The following is a 15,273-nucleotide window of genomic DNA, read 5'->3' on the forward strand; positions in this document are numbered from 1 at the left end:
CACCGCACCCTGGCATTTTCCTTGCCTTTTTAAAAAACTCTGTTTAAATTCTGGGGCAGAAGCATTGATACTGAGATACTTATGCCCTTTTGATAACTGCTGCTTAAGCTGCTTCTCTGACAGACAAATTCTAATTAAACAGTATAATAAGTTGCAGAAACACAACAGCTCCCAGTGCTTTTCCTGTGGCATGTCACATCTGAAAAAGCTACATCCTGTAACTTGCAGATACATTTTTAGGTTCTGTTTCCATGAAGTCGCACTGGCTGTTTCTCCAGAGATGTAGGTTAGGCTAACACCCTCTTTTTTTTTTTCCCTCAGTGGAAACTATTTCTAGGCAGCAAATTAATTGTAGGGAAGTTAAGGTCAAAGAAATTTGTATTTCTTTGCAGCAAATTTTGCCTTTGGCTTAGGAAAGTTACCACAACCCCTTAAGTGATTTAGTTGGGATTTGATCCCTGGGTCAGGAAGATCCCTTCTCTGATATTCTTACATGGAAAATTCCATGGGCAGAGGAGCCTGGTGAGCTGTGGTCCATGGGGTTGAAAAGAGTTGGACATGACTGAGCAACTAACTTTCACTTCCCTTCCCAGGAAAATGAAAAAAAACAACCGTGAAACAATAATGAAGCCCAAACCAAGATGCTGGATTTGTGGATCTATGATTTGACTTGGATTTGAGGAAAGGAGGGTCGTTGCAGGGTCGTTATTATACTGATTGGAAATGCAGGCCCATTTCCTGTAGGTGACAAGTGCAGAGAACAGATGAAATTGTAAGGGTCTTCTGTTTGGGGATTCAGTTTTTTAAATCCAGTGGTCTTTGCTTAGCCTTGTTAAATGGCATTTTTTTTTTTTTTTTTGTAGGTTACAGCAGAAGAAGCACTACAGAGGAGTCAAGAAAAGCTTCCTATATGGAATGTTGCTTTTATTAAAACTTGCTGTGTGCCTTTGGGCAAGTCACTGAACCTCTCTGATTCTGGAAACTGAGTCACCAAATCTGAGTTTGGTGGAAGGGGTAGGCATTCAGGCTAAACTGGGCTTGTTCACATGGCAGGCATAGGGTTCCGTGACAGTGAGTGGAGGCAGCCAGGTCTCAATGCCTCCTCTCTCACTTTCTGTTGGTAAAAGCCCGATGCCAGGCAAGGCCAGCCCGATGTGAGGAGCTGCAAAATAACGTTGTGAAAAGGTGAGGGAAGTGAGAGGAGAACGATCACAAGCTGTCTACACTGGGTTAGTGCTCATTCTGGGATCTTCAAGGAAGATGAGTGGTTAATAATGTGGTGTGCGATCTGCCTGAGTTGTGACTTTAGCCAGGAGCAGAGACAGGTTCAAACAACAGAAGAGAACAGAACACAAGGAATCACAGCTTGATCACCGTGTGACCTTGGACAAAATACTTCACCTGTCAGAACCTCAGTTTTTTTTTTTTTTATCCTAAGTTTCCCTAAAACCTGTATTAAATCTTTCTATTCTGGGTACTGGAGTCAGAGACGAGAAAAACGAGGTGACCCTTGTGAGTTTCTGCAGCTGTGTGTGTCAGTGACTGGGGAGTGGGGGACCCTGGTACTGGCCACTTCTGGTTTGCTCGTGTGCTGCCCAGGGCAGTTTGGAGCCTGGACCCTTGCCTCCCTGAAGGTATCAAGGACTGGCAGGCAAGCAATGTTCCCTGTACCTCCAGCAGGCATTTCCCCATGGGAAACCTGCTCTTGTTAGCCCAGCTTTTGAATTGCTTGACCCCTTTGAGGCCCATGGGTTGGGAAGGGCTTCCAGGGCATCTATATTGGGCTCACTTGTCCTGGCTGATTTTCAACTTAGTTTTCCAGCTGTGAAAAACATCTATATGGATGGCAGTAATTGGGAATTTAATAATTTTTTGATGTTTCTTGTGGTGCTTGGAAAATCCACTGGGAATGGTCTATATATTTTCAGTGTTTCCCCATTCTGTGCTAAAACTCTGTGCTAAAAACTCTGCATGAATTTTATTTTCTCCTTTTCTTTCTTTTTTTTTTTTTCTTAAAGCACAATGCAAGCTAACTTTGAAGTCAAGTTTTGTTTTTAGTCAAGTGTGTGTACCGGGTCCTTATTTTCTCCTTTTGTTTTTATTGCTACTGTGTTCTTTATTACTTTTTTCTAAGTCATTTTAGAAATAAAAAAGATGGGGGAATAAAACCACTAGAGTCAGAGATTCAGACAATCTAAGCGTTGTCTCCCCATGAGAATTACTCTCTTGGCTGGAGCAGGAGGCTTATGTTTCTTTACCTGGTGTTATTTGATTACTAGGTCATCAAAACTTTATCAGCTCTATTACACTGACTCCCAGAAGCTTCAGAGTAACAGAGGACTTGCAAGTAGGGCTCTTATCATGTCACAGAAGCTCCAACTTCATCTTCAAAGGAGGCAGTGCAAAGGAATGGATTTTTTTTGGAAAGAGTGTGAATGTGTCTGGATGTAAGGCCCAGTTCTTCACCTAAGGCACTGCTGGGTGACCTTGGGAAACCTGCTTCACCTCTCTGGGCCTTACTCCCTGCACCCTAAAGATGAAGCTGCTTCCAGAAGTTACTGTAAAATGTTTTCATTTCAGATGTAAAGAGGAATCTCTCATGACTCAGTTCATGGATCTGAGGTTAAGACTTATTTAGGGCTCTGTGGGCTTTTATCATAAATATTAATATCAGTGATATAGAGACTTTGAAAATGTTGGAAGTCTTACATGTCTTCTCCCTTCCGTGAAGCCCACTTCCTCCTTTGGTGAACTCTAGGTACTGGGATCTTGGACTGGTAACTGGTGAGGTCTGGCTTGGCCCTCACTCATCTAACAAAGTATGATTGTGATGGACCTTACAGCGAGAAGCAGCGAGAGATCCAGGTTGCAGGGGTTGGACAAGGGGGAGAGAGTAAAGGTCCAAGCCTTTCAGCCTTGGAAGCCTCTAAACGCATGATGTGGGTCCTAATGTGTCTGCTGGCTGTAGTAGTAGATTCGTTTTTCCTCCGATGTTCCTATTGACCACACATGTGGCATCACCTGTCATTTAGGGGTGCTTCCCGGGAGTTTCGGGGTGAGTCAACTCATTTCCACTCCTCAGTCTACTTTTATTTTGCCCTAGTCCAAAACATGAGTGACAGATGGAATCTATGAGGTATGGAACAGGGGAATCAAACAATTAATTATTGTTACTTTTATCTGTCTGGAGAGGGAGGAACACCGTTAGCACATTTCTGGGAGAATTTCAAAAGATGCCCATGGGCAGGAATGCTTTTTGTGACTGCATCTCACACCCTCCTAACACTATTGGGATCTCTTGGACTGTTTCTGGGTTTCTATCCTGGCGGGAGGCTGCATCTTGGGCCCCGAAGTCCAGGAGACACAGTGTCCCATACTCTCACGCTTTCTGCTGAAAGGACTCAAACCATACCTATTACTGTTAACCAGCATTTGTTAAGTACTTGCTAGGGCTCAGGCAGAGTACATCTACACCTGTCATCTCAGTTAATACTGAAAACATCCCTTTAGTATGCGTTAGTTACTCAGATGTGTCCAACTCTTTTTGACACCATGGACTGTAGTCAACCAGGCTTCTCTGTCCATGGGATTTCCCAGGCAAGAATACTGCAGTGGGTTGCCATTTCCTACCCCAGGGGGCCTTCCCAACCCAGGGATTGAACCCAGGTCTTCTACATTGCAGGCAGATTCTTGACCGTCTGAGCCACCAGGGAAGATACTGTACAGGTAGCATTACTGGCCTCATTTGGCCAATGTGGAAATCAAAGCACCAGGCTTCTTGTGTCTTTTGCACCCAGATGGTTGGTAGTAGAGATGTGACTCAAAATGAGCCAGGTAGCCTTGAGAATATTCCTCTGAAGCATCATGCTGTGCTGTGTCCACACACACGTATGATCATCTGTGCCTGACCGCCAGGATCCCAGGGATTCAAACACTGCCCACTGGTTCATAGTTCTGCCACTAGTCTAAGCCCCTTTCAGCGCCTTGAGTCAGAGCTGCAGACATGCTTGGAGAGCAGGGTCTTCAGAGGCCCCCTAAGAATATACTGTTAGAGCAAGTAGATCGTAGCACTTCCTTCATATTACCTACCGGACCTCCATGTCTGCTCCTGTCTCATTTCCATGTTGATTTCTTAACTATCTTCCCTTAGACTTTTAACATCAGCCATATCGAGAAACACATAGTTCCTGAGTTCCCCATGCCCTCTGACTCCCTGGGATGCAGGCTCCTTCCCCATCATTCACTAGCAATGTTCTCTGTCCCTCCAGACTGACCAGATGCCCAGCCTGGGCATTCTCTTAACATTCTTCTAGATTTTTCCTGGTTCCCTGGAAGTCCTTGCTCTCTGTCAAAAGTGACACCCATGTGGCTTTTATGACGGCAAATCCATATGATCTGTTTCTTGTCTGTTCCCTAAACTTCTGTAGAACCCAAGCTGGGTACCATCCGTCTAGCATCTTCAGAGTCTGGCAGGAAGATCGCTGATACACATTTGGCACATTGCCAGTGCCAGCCGAACCTGGATAATGTGCTCTTTTCCAAGTGAATAGTTAGCTTTTATTGCTGCGTTATTAGATTGAATCACATGAAATTGCTGTTTTCATAAGTTAAAATTGCTCAAATACCGGCATTTCAGATGTGTATTTTTCTATTCCCATGAGCATTTTCAATCTGTTCCTCCCCTTCTGCTTCTGTACACCAAGGTTCCCCTGCATGTCCTAAACTCACCTTTTCCTTTTCCTAACACTGACGGCTAAACTTCCAGAAAGAGGTGGTTACATTCACTGTTTCCATGTCTGCACTAGCCATTCCTGCTTCAGTCTTTTGCCATCTAACCCTCCCTCTCTCCTGCTGAAGCTGCTTCAGGTGTTTTTAAGCAGCACTAAAATTGCTCCGCTTGCAGGTTGATCCTAGTCTTCACCCTCTTGCACTTTCTCACAGCTTGAAAAGACTGGGGTAACCCACTTTTGAAACTTTCACCTTCTGTGACTTCCATGGCCTGACTTTTAAAAAATCCTGCTAATTTATCCCATATTCACTCCATTTAAAATTGAATGATAAAATGAAAATCCATCTTGCCCTTCAGTTGCATACAACACAGAAGTTACTATAAGATATCGTGACACATATCCTGGTAAAGTAAGTGTAGTTGATCAGTTCTAGACAATTAATAGATAACCACATGTGTATTAGTTTAAAACTAGAGAAAATATATGCAGAGCATCTAGACACGAGCCCCCAAAGATTTGAAGTTCAAAGACAAAATTCTTTATAATCTAATTCAGAGTATATATAAACTTTCCTTATATTTATGGAACCAAATTAAAGAAGCTATAGAAATAAAGGGTGTTTTTTTTCCCTTCATTTCAGGCAAGGCTTTATTGGGGCTCCTGCTGCAGCAGAGAGGATAGAAGACAAACAGCAGTTTCCCTTGCTCACTTGCTCACTCCCCGAGTGGCAAGAGGGTGGGGGTGGCGAGGTTTTTCCTTATATGCGGTGAGGGTATGGGTGTGTCCAGAGCTGGAGGGCTGGCAGAGGTGGCTCCCCCGGTGGCGTTGAGTGCAGGGGGCATACCCAGTACCCAGCTTTTGCTCCCAACATCCTGCTTTTGCTCCAGGCTCTTCAAAAGTGGCAGCTGGGATTTTGGTCTTTTTGTATCTTTTGTCCAGAATTTGCCCCAGCTGTGCATGCCCCCAGCTGGGGGCATTTTTATAGAATCAAGAATTAAAGCAATAAAACCATGCCAGGGCACTTGTACCTTTCCTGTCTATCTTCTTCCATGGGGGAGAGCTCTCCTGGCTCCATCTCTCCTGGCCATGTAATTGACTCTTCTGCCCATCCCTGCCTGAGTCCTGCCCATGGACATCCTCTTCCGTCCTCCTCCCCTTGGGAGCCTTGCACATCTACTATTTGTGAACATCCGCACATCCAGCGGTAACGTGTACTCCAGGCGAGACTCACTCTGGCTTTGGTGTATCAGTAGGACCCAAACCAAGACTGTCGTCCCCCAAATCACCTTCTCTTCCTTTCATTTCCCCTTTCGATGGTCCTCTTTACCTTTTTTGCCTCTGGGTCCACCTCTGCAGCATTTCCACAATTCTTGCCCCACTGTCTGTTTCTTGACTGTTATCTTCCAGCATCCTAACTTTTCTCTGCCAGTCTGTCAGCTCCACACACTCACATGTTGAAAATAGTTATTAGTGAGCCTGACTTAATCATGTTTGCATTTCCCACAGTGCCCTAGCATTGTGCTCAGGGTAAATAGGCCTTCGATGTATATATGTTGAGGTCAAAGAAATTGATTTTGTAAATGACAGGCACAATTGGACTGCATTGTCCTAAGCTTTGATAAATATCAGTAGGAGAAAGGGAAAGAATCCCTCATAAATTGACCACCCCAGCACACTGTTCCAGTCACTGGTGTATTCTGTCATGCATTTCCCCATTCCTATTTTTAGATGAGGTTGACAACATTTTTATTGTTACCACAGTGGTCCACCCAGAGGACAGAGTTGCTTAGCAAGGGCTGAATCCTAATCATTAATGTTGCTCACAACATTTTTCCAGCGCTCTGCCTTCCTGTTGGGATTGTACTTCCCAGTTCCCGGAGGTTAAGTGAGGACTTGTGACCGGAACTGGCCAATGATCATTTAATTGTTGATCCCTCAGAACATCCTCTCCATGGTCCTCAAGTGAAGTGATGACGCAGAGAAGCCAAGTGACCCATGACGGCCATGAAGTAGGAGAAAAAAAGCTTTATTTTCAGCTGTTAACATTTTGAGCCTATCTGTTTCTGTAGCAAACTTTAACTCTATTGGAGATGTAGATTGCTATTTCTGGGAGAGTCTCTGATTTATTTTTTATTTTTCACTTTTATTTGCATTAATTTTTTTGTGGCATTTATTCCCAGGACAAAAGTTTTTGTTTTTTTCAGTTTCTCCTGGGATATCTTTTTCTTCTTTGCAGCCTCCTCTTCTGGTTTAGGGAAGAGCTACTCTTTTTCAGTAAGGATCATTTCAGTGTGGCCGGTTGATCCGACCATGAGCTCTGTAAGTCCTCCTCTGTATCTTAGGGGTTTTGTTCACCTGGATATGTTCAGTGACCAGAGAATCTACGTCTAAGCTCTTCAGTTCAGCATCACTCTCTGCATTTTTGAGTAGGTATGCAGGGAAAATTCAGCACTCTGTTTAGGTCACTGACACTGCATCCAGCCCCATTGTTTGGACAACCCCACCATTGTATGAGGGCTTCCCTCATATCTCAGTAGGTAAAGAATCTGCCTGCAATGCAGGAGACCTGGGTTTGATTCCTGGGTCAGAAAGATTCTCTGGAGGAGGAAATGGTAACCCATTCCAGTATTCTTGCCTGGAGAATCCCATAGACAGAGGAGCCTGGCGGGCTACAGTCCATGGCGTCGCAAGAGTCGGACGTGACTTAGCGACTATACCACCATTGCAACAATGGAATGGCACCCTTTGCTTCTTAAAGGGACATCCTTTAAGAAGCACTTATTTGGTGGCTTTTCATTTGTTTTTGCTTTTTAAATTGGAGAATCCCCACGGACAGAAGAGCCTGGAGGGCTACAGTTCATGGGGTCATGAAGAGTCGGACGTGACTGAGCGACTAAGCATACACCCAACACATAATTGCTTTACATGCTGTGTTAGTTTCTGTCGTAGGACGACGTGATTGGTGGCATTTTGGATATGCACACCCTTACAGGCCTGGGTAGTTTCATGAGTGTTCTTAAAGTGAACACGAAGATTTGAACCTCTTGATTTTCATGATTTCGGGGGGTTCCTGGGCAAAGTGAATTGCGAACCATTTTTAGAGGTCCTCTCAGGCTGCTTACTGGAAAACAAAAGGGGGAGATTCTCTGATTTAACACCACTAACACCATTCCACTTGACAGGAGAAATGATCTAGGTCATAATGAGTGGGTCTTGGCGAGTGGCTGGAGCTGAGGTTGGCTGACTCCCTGGACATTCTCCCCTGTTCACAGCACCCTGGGCCCAGAGGGAGGCTGGCCTTGCAGGATGCTTTCCTGCATTTGCTCTCTGCTTCCTGGTGGTATTTCTGCTGCAGAATGTGTCGGGCCAGACTCTCCCTGGATTCTGGGTCACTGACCTGCTGTACTTTTCTACCTTGACTGGTCATTTGAGAGAGCCGGAGGGTCCACTTTGCGAGCCCTCTGCCGAATGCTGACACAGGTGCCTACCTCAGCCCCAGGGCTGCTGGAAGAACGCTTCCTTTTCCAGGTGATGGAGTGGAGGCAGCAGCCTCTCTGTGCAAGTGAAAGTCCGACAATTCAGCTTTGGAATTATCCGAGGGTGACCAGATTCTCGGATTCAAAGGTATGCGGATAATTAGGACTCTTGTTAATCATTCTGGATCCCCTTCCCCACCCCCACCCCCCAGTGACGTGATTCACACAGATTAATTACTGCCTGCTATAAATAAATGCAGAGAAAAGCAATCTGCATCTCTGAGGCAGAGGGTAACTGTCATTTAATATATCACAGCTTTCCGCACACCTGCTCTCCCTCCGCTGTTGCCATGGAAACCACACTCTATAAGAGAAGCTCTGCATAATTAGCGTGGATAGAGGTCTATATCAATCAGAATAATTTGAAAGAATACTAAAACTCCAAAGGAGCAGCCAAAACTACTTGTCTCAATAGGAAGGAATCCGATTTCCACTGTGTGGTAAATGAGGAGGCAGTTACAGGAGAAAATCAGCAAAATTAGCAATTCTAGGTCAGCTGAAAAACCAGGTGCCAACCTTTTTCTCCACGAGAGGAAGAAAACTTTGTCATCGAGTTTGACTCTTTTAAGTGCTCTTTCGAGCCACACAAAGGAGACACAAAGCCAAACAAAGGCGTGAATGTGCGTTGAGGTGATGCAGCTCCAGAAGGGTTGGAGGGCTCTGCACATGTGGGGCGCCCCACTGCAGTGGTGGGCAGGGAGGCTGGGGCTTGAGACTCCAGCTGTGGGAGGGGCTGGTGGCTGAGGGGGTGCTCCTTCAGGAGCAGTGAGCAGCTTTCAGTCAAAGTGTGGGAGTTTATGAGTGGCTGGAAGCACCAAATTGCTTCTTAGTGGTGGAAAGAATCTCAAAAGAATCTAATTCCAATGTGCTAGTTTTGCAGGGAGGAATGGGAATCTCGCAGAGAGGGAACTTGCCTGAAGTTCCAAAACAGCTGTTGGCCAAGCTCTCTGGTTCTCAGCAGAGCTCTTTGCCAAGGCCATTGATTGGACCACCACTGGGTTGGTGGTCAGAAATTCTTTTTTTTTTTAATTTATTTTTATTTATTTATCTGGGCATGCTGGGTTTTCGTTTTGGCATGTGGGATCTAGTTTCCTGATCAGGGATGGGACTCCGGCCCCCTGCATTGAGAGCTCTGAGTCTTAGCCACTGGACCGCCAGGGAAGTCCCTGGTGAGAAATTCTTTGGTTCTTTATTACCAAGGGGATGAAATTGAGTACCTGGCATCAGAAAGCATTTGGACTTTGGCATTTGCAATCTTTGACAATTTCCCTGTGGGTGTGGATATGCAAATTCATTCATTCATCCATGCAGTATGTATACATTAAGTAAAACGGGATCATATCAAGTTCTTTTGAGAAACACACAAACTTCCTGCAAACTAGAAATTTCCAGAGCTCTTACTGGATCTATGTTTCTTTCTTTCTTTCTTTTTTTTCTATTATTAACTTTTATTGGAGTATAGTTGCTTTATAATGTTGTGTTATACTGTATTATACTTCATAATGTTGTGTTTGCTTTACTGCAAAGTGAATCCGTTACATGTATACATATATCCCCTCTTTTTTAGATTTTCTTTCCATTTAGGTCACTAAGAGCACTGAGTAGAGTTCCCTGTACTGGGTCTGTGTTTATATTAATTTATAGTCATTCATTCATTCAGCATTTATGTATTGAGTGCCTACTATGAGCCCACTCTATTCCAAGTGCTGGGAAATAGTCACTGGTAAAGCATGAAGATCTCTGCCTTCACAGAACTTGCATTCTAGTGTGGAGAAACAGACCCTAGGTATGGAAACAAATAATACAATAATTTTGTTTTTTTGTAATTAAAAAACTTTTAATTGAAGTATAGTTGATTTACAATGTTGCGTTAATTTCTGCTGTATAGCAAAGTGATTCAGTTATACTTAAATATATATATATATATTTTAATATATTTTCCATTATGGCTTATCACCAGATATTGAATATAATTCCCTGTGCTATACAGTAGGACCTTGTTTTTTTTTTTTTTTCCCATGCTATGGGGCTTGAAGGATCTCATTCCGTTACCCAACCACGGGTTGAAACTGGGCCTAAGCATGAGAGCGACGAGTCCTAATAACTAGAGCACCAGGGAACTCCCTAGGACCTGGTTACTTATCCGTTCTCAAACTATATAATAGTTTGCATCTGCTAACCCCAAGCTCCCAGACGAGCCATCCTCCAATTCCTTCCCTGCTGGCAACCACAAGTCTAGTGTGTATGCCCCTGATTCTGTTTGTTTCATGGACAGGTTCATCTGTGTCGTATTTCAGATTCCATATGTAAGTGGCATCAAATAGTGTTTGTCGTTCTCTTTCTGGCTTATTTCGCTTAGTATGATCATTTCTAGGTCCAGCCATGTCGCTGCAAATGGCATTGTTTCATTATTTGTAATGGCTAGACTACTCCACTCTTACCAGAAAGGTAGGGAGAAAGGAGCTGAACAAGTGTCTAGTTCTGATTCATGTAAATGACTTCAAAGTCACTCCCCAAACTTCCACTCCTCTATAGTTTAGCCGACTCTTGATTTTCGGCACACTGGGCCTTGTTTTCGAGGTCGGCCTGCAAATACTGTTGTCCCTTCTACTTCCTCTGGTCTACATTCTTCCTCTTAGAATTCATTCTCTGAATACTTATTGTGTTCAGAAGCACTCACTTCTCTAAGCAGACTTCATCCTTTCCAAGTTTGGTGGTGGTTTAGTCACTAAGTTGTGTCCGACTCTTGTGACCCCATGGACTGTAGCCTGCCAGGCTCCTCTGTCCATGGGGATTCTCCAGGGAAGAATACCGGAGTGGGTTGCCATTTCCTTCTCCAGGGGATCTTTCTGACCCAGGAATCGAACACAGGTTTCCTGCATTGCAGGCAGATTCTTTACCGACTGAGCTATAAGGGAAGCCCTTTTCCAAGTTAAAGATTTATATATTGTCTTTTTCTTTGTGTGAGGGGGTGCTTCCCAGGTGGCTCAGAGCAAAAAATCTGCCTGCAATGCAGGAGACACAGAAATAGCAACCTACTCCAGTATTCTTGCTTAGAAACTCCCATGGACCAGAGGAACCTTGTGGATTACAGTCCATGGGGTTGCAAAAGGGTCAGATGCGACTGAATGACTAAACAACAACTTTTTCTTTCTCAGTAGAGTATTTATTAAAAATGATAAATAGGAAAAAAATTTTCTCTGAAAGTTGTCCTGGGCCTGCTAATCTTAGTTTTTATGCATCGTTTGGAAAAATGATTATCCCTTGAAAACTGGAATGGATAATGGGAAAACTGGAGATAGCCTTGAAACTGGAATGGGTGTTTTAGTATGGATGCCAACTTCAATGGTGTTTGTCAAGTAACAAAGTATATCCTGAAACTAGGCATTCATTCCTCTTTATTCCAGAATCTTATCCATGGTTATTTAGGCCAAGGTTTACCACAAAAGATTGATTTTCTGTTTATTCCTTTGGCTTTTATATTGATTGTACATTTGTCCTGTTGTACCAAATATGGTTACTTATATATATGTACATGAATAAAATATGTTTAATAAGCATGCATAAAATATATGAGCTTGAAAACTGTTCCCTGGTGGGACATTAGTGTCTTGGTTGAAATATCTAAGTGACTTCCAGAAGAAATCATTAGTTCCACTCTGGTGTACTTTGTTCCCGTGTAGGAGTTCATACTCGATACAACAATGATGCTTAATTTTTTGTCGTGTGGTTTTACAAGTCCCCTGAGGATTCTAGTGACTCTTATGTACAGGACAGAGTATGTGCTCAGTTGCTCAGTCATGTCCGACTCTCTGCAACCCCTTGGACTGTAGCCTGCCAGGCTCCTTCATCCGTGGGGTTTTCCAAGCAAGAATACTGAAGTGGGTTGTCATTCCCTTCTCTAGGAAAGGATAGAATGGATTAAAACAAAAACAAAATCAGCTGTTGGGTTGGTTCCTGTCCTTTGATTCGATTCCATTATTATGGTGGAGGACCTTTACAATGAAGAAATAGTTCTGGGGGTAGATTGCAAAAAGGCTCCCTATTACCCACCTCTCTCTGTGTCTTCACCCCTTGTAAAGTGACTTGGCAACTCCTCTTGTTGAGAGATGAAGTCCCTTTCCCCATCTCTGAATTTGGACTGGCCTCATCACTCACTTTGCCTGTGCAATTTGGTAGAAATAATGGTTGTCAGTTTTGAACCATTAGGTCTCAAGAGTTCTTGGACTGTCAGCTATTCCTCTTTGGATTCTGTCTTCCACCCATGTAGTCAAGCCCAGACTAGCTTGCTGGAGGATGCAAAAGAGCATGGACTAGAACCAAGTCAGTCTGAACATTTCAGATGAGGCCACCAAAGATCAACAAAACTTTCCTCAGCGGCCAGCTATAGATACATGGGTGAGTGTAGCTAAGTTCTGATAAGCCAGACTCAGATCTGCAGAACCATTAACCTATAGACTCATGAACAATAGTAAATACGCATTGTTTTGAACAACTAAGTTTGGGGATATTTTGTTGTGCGGTGATAGCTAGCTGATACAGATAGAACCACAAAAAAGTGAGATTTTTGAGGGAAAGACTCATGTCTGATTCTCTAGTTATTATGTGCTTCTTGCATTCTATTATTAAATGTTCATTAAATTTGTGAATACAATGTGATTAATCGGATTTCCTGGGTTGGAGGTCTTTCTAGTGGCACAGTAGAGGGATGGCCATTTCCCTCACAAACCATGTGATTTCTATGGGAGAGGAATGGATTCTGTAGCGGAGGTGCTAGTTTTTTCATAACATCTGCCCCTCCTTTCTTAGTTCTAGGCCCTTAGTTTTCAATTGGACATATGACTTCCTTAAATAAAGATTACATTTTCTGGCCTCTATCACAGATATCTGTATGACTGAGTTCTGGCCAATGGGATGTAAGTGAAAGAGAAGGGGCATGCTTTGTATTTCCTTCCCTCATTCCTGTCGGATGGGATGCAGATGTGTCAGCTGGCATAGGGCAACCATAGTGGAAATTGAGGAAGAAATATATGCTGAGGGTACAACGCAGCAAATATAAGGATGTTGAGTCTATGATCAGTGTTCTTGATTCCTGCCTCCCTCTTCCTTGTAGGAGAGAGAGCTCTTCATTCCCACTCAGTTATCTATGTCTGAATCAGGTGCATGTATATCCATGGACTTATTTCACATTTCCAGATAAGAATGGATAGGGGTGATGGCAGGCTAGGATGGACTCTCTCAATTCTCATTTCATTTTACATGGACTACCTGCTGTTTGCCTAGTTCTATTGTCCAAGGTACTAAGTTGAAAAAGCAATGAGTCATGTTCTCTCTGGATATTAGAGATGAGATGTGTGCGTGTGGCCCAGGTAGGTAATGATGCAAGAGGTATAAGCCAAGTGGCAAAATGAACTCTCCTGGGTGCTCCACATTCCCTAGGTCCAAGGGAACGTTGATCAGGGAGGTGCGGAGTGGACGGCAGCCTCATGAATGAGGTAGACAGGTGTCCTGGATCTTGGGCTCCACCCTAGCTCTTGCCATCTGCCCAACATGACTTTGTCTTGGTGGGAGAGGGCATCCTGCCAAAGAACAAGGGACTTCTGCAAGGCCGGTGGGGATGTACAGAAGGGACCTGCTGAACAGTAGTGAGGCCAACATGGGCAGGGGAGGTAAGATGGGCCCAGAGAGGAGTCCCTTCAGCACTAAGTTGAGGACTTTGAACCGGAACTGTGGGTCTGGCCCTAGGGGTTTTAGAGGACAGCTGCAATCTAAGAACCTTATATTTTAGTGAGACTAGTTATGTGACTCTGTGAAGGAACTAGAATCAAGTGGGGCCGAAGGAGGAGGACAGAGACTTAGGTACCACAGGTAGGGGTGATGATGGTTCCAGCAACATGGCATTCTTATGAGATGGGGAGATGAGGAGGGATGGATTTTGCAAAGAAAGCTGCAAAACAGACCTGGTGCCTGGACATCAGGGCTTAAAAAGATGTAAGAGCTCAACTTGCCTTCTTTCTTTTGCTTTGTTCTTATTTTGTTTTCCTTTCTATTGGAGTATACTTGATTCACAATGTTGTGTTAGCATCTGCTGTACAGCAAAGTGAATCAGCTACACATATACATATAGCCACTCTTTTTTAGATTCTTTTCCCATACAGGCCATCACAGAGTATTAAGTACAGTTTGCTGCGCTATACAGTAGGTCCTTATGAAGTAGATGACTGATAAGGACCAACTTGCCTTCTTTTCATGCATGGAAATGGGAAGATTGGCATTGCCAATGACAGAAATGGGCCAGAGAGGCAGGATCCAGTCTGACGAGGATTGGGACCGATGTCTTTAGTCTAGAGACTCTTGTCTGTGCATCGCGACCTGACCATCCTCAGAGGATCTGTTCAGTGGGCGGTTGGCAGTGGAGGGTGGGGATGAAGCTGAGCATGGAAGTGGAGAGAGCTCCCTGACTGCTCAGCAGAGGCAAATGTACTGGCACCTGGATCATCTCTCCCTAGAATTAGATGGCCAAGTGATGGAATGCAATCAACAAGGGTAAAGACATGTTTATCTGCAAATCTTTTTGTTCACTGCTGATTATGTGGTACCAGGTGTGGAATAGCTGCCAGGCAGTATTCATCTCTGTCCTCACCCTACAGGGCAGCACACCCCAAAGAAAGACGGATGAAGAGAGGGAAAGCTTCAAAGTGGAGCATGCTCCGGCAAGGATGGGGTTGAACGGTTGAGAGGACCAGCTCTGTGACCTCGGGCAGCCACCGGAACATCTCTGAGGTTCTGTTTGCTCGACATAAAATAGATAAGAGTAGTGATAAATAAGGGTTTCCCTGGTAGCTCAGATGGTAAAGAATCTGCCTGCAATGCAGATCTGGGTTCTATCCCTCAGTTGGGAAGATCCCCTGGAGAAGGGAATGGCTACTCACTCCAATATTCTTGCCTGGAGAATCCCATGAACAGAGGAACCTGGCAGGCTACAGTCCATGGGGTCGCAAAGAGTC

General features: G+C 44.2%; 1 long non-coding RNA gene across 1 annotated transcript in view; it reads left to right on the forward strand.

The window, feature by feature from the left end:
• Positions 1-15,050, forward strand: part of LOC139178721 (uncharacterized) — a 33,329-nt gene extending 18,279 nt beyond the window's left edge. Inside the window, exon 2 of the long non-coding RNA XR_011563217.1 lies at positions 594-15,050. This is a non-coding gene — a long non-coding RNA (uncharacterized lncRNA). The remainder of the gene's footprint in view (positions 1-593) is intronic.
• Positions 15,051-15,273: the final 223 nt, after the last annotated feature.

Source organism: Bos indicus, chromosome 22, assembly GCF_029378745.1.
Source record: "Bos indicus isolate NIAB-ARS_2022 breed Sahiwal x Tharparkar chromosome 22, NIAB-ARS_B.indTharparkar_mat_pri_1.0, whole genome shotgun sequence".
NCBI lineage: Eukaryota > Metazoa > Chordata > Mammalia > Artiodactyla > Bovidae > Bos > Bos indicus.